This window comes from Leptopilina boulardi, unplaced genomic scaffold (assembly GCF_019393585.1).
Source record: "Leptopilina boulardi isolate dan_hultmark-lab unplaced genomic scaffold, ZJU_Lbou_2.1 LbouV2_103, whole genome shotgun sequence".
NCBI lineage: Eukaryota > Metazoa > Arthropoda > Insecta > Hymenoptera > Figitidae > Leptopilina > Leptopilina boulardi.
In genome coordinates this window covers 537,485-539,651 of record NW_026137645.1, presented here as the reverse complement: position 1 = coordinate 539,651, position 2,167 = coordinate 537,485, and positions in this window count along the sequence as shown.

Sequence of the window (2,167 nt, the reverse complement as noted above, 5' to 3'; positions counted from 1 at the left end):
ACATAAAAAAGTTCGGCAATACCGTCAAAGTGTAAAGTAGCCGGTCCTGAACAAAAAATGTATGGCGCACTTTTTGATTGGACACAGCGTTATTGGTGTAGACAAAAGTTTAGTTTCGCGTTTTTGCTTTTTTAGGTCAATTTTGGATTATTTCAATTTCACATAAAAAAGTTCGGCAATACCGTCAAAGTGTAAAGTAGCCGGTCCTGAACAAAAAATGTATGGCGCACTTTTTGATTGGACACAGCGTTATTGGTGTAGACAAAAGTTTAGTTTCGCGTTTTTGCTTTTTTAGGTCAATTTTGGATTATTTCAATTTCACATAAAAAAGTTCGGCAATACCGTCAAAGTGTAAAGTAGCCGGTCCTGAACAAAAAATGTATGGCGCACTTTTTGATTGGACACAGCGTTATTGGTGTAGACAAAAGTTTAGTTTCGCGTTTTTGCTTTTTTAGGTCAATTTTGGATTATTTCAATTTCACATAAAAAAGTTCGGCAATACCGTCAAAGTGTAAAGTAGCCGGTCCTGAACAAAAAATGTATGGCGCACTTTTTGATTGGACACAGCGTTATTGGTGTAGACAAAAGTTTAGTTTCGCGTTTTTGCTTTTTTAGGTCAATTTTGGATTATTTCAATTTCACATAAAAAAGTTCGGCAATACCGTCAAAGTGTAAAGTAGCCGGTCCTGAACAAAAAATGTATGGCGCACTTTTTGATTGGACACAGCGTTATTGGTGTAGACAAAAGTTTAGTTTCGCGTTTTTGCTTTTTTAGGTCAATTTTGGATTATTTCAATTTCACATAAAAAAGTTCGGCAATACCGTCAAAGTGTAAAGTAGCCGGTCCTGAACAAAAAATGTATGGCGCACTTTTTGATTGGACACAGCGTTATTGGTGTAGACAAAAGTTTAGTTTCGCGTTTTTGCTTTTTTAGGTCAATTTTGGATTATTTCAATTTCACATAAAAAAGTTCGGCAATACCGTCAAAGTGTAAAGTAGCCGGTCCTGAACAAAAAATGTATGGCGCACTTTTTGATTGGACACAGCGTTATTGGTGTAGACAAAAGTTTAGTTTCGCGTTTTTGCTTTTTTAGGTCAATTTTGGATTATTTCAATTTCACATAAAAAAGTTCGGCAATACCGTCAAAGTGTAAAGTAGCCGGTCCTGAACAAAAAATGTATGGCGCACTTTTTGATTGGACACAGCGTTATTGGTGTAGACAAAAGTTTAGTTTCGCGTTTTTGCTTTTTTAGGTCAATTTTGGATTATTTCAATTTCACATAAAAAAGTTCGGCAATACCGTCAAAGTGTAAAGTAGCCGGTCCTGAACAAAAAATGTATGGCGCACTTTTTGATTGGACACAGCGTTATTGGTGTAGACAAAAGTTTAGTTTCGCGTTTTTGCTTTTTTAGGTCAATTTTGGATTATTTCAATTTCACATAAAAAAGTTCGGCAATACCGTCAAAGTGTAAAGTAGCCGGTCCTGAACAAAAAATGTATGGCGCACTTTTTGATTGGACACAGCGTTATTGGTGTAGACAAAAGTTTAGTTTCGCGTTTTTGCTTTTTTAGGTCAATTTTGGATTATTTCAATTTCACATAAAAAAGTTCGGCAATACCGTCAAAGTGTAAAGTAGCCGGTCCTGAACAAAAAATGTATGGCGCACTTTTTGATTGGACACAGCGTTATTGGTGTAGACAAAAGTTTAGTTTCGCGTTTTTGCTTTTTTAGGTCAATTTTGGATTATTTCAATTTCACATAAAAAAGTTCGGCAATACCGTCAAAGTGTAAAGTAGCCGGTCCTGAACAAAAAATGTATGGCGCACTTTTTGATTGGACACAGCGTTATTGGTGTAGACAAAAGTTTAGTTTCGCGTTTTTGCTTTTTTAGGTCAATTTTGGATTATTTCAATTTCACATAAAAAAGTTCGGCAATACCGTCAAAGTGTAAAGTAGCCGGTCCTGAACAAAAAATGTATGGCGCACTTTTTGATTGGACACAGCGTTATTGGTGTAGACAAAAGTTTAGTTTCGCGTTTTTGCTTTTTTAGGTCAATTTTGGATTATTTCAATTTCACATAAAAAAGTTCGGCAATACCGTCAAAGTGTAAAGTAGCCGGTCCTGAACAAAAAATGTATGGCGCACTTTTTGATTGGACACAG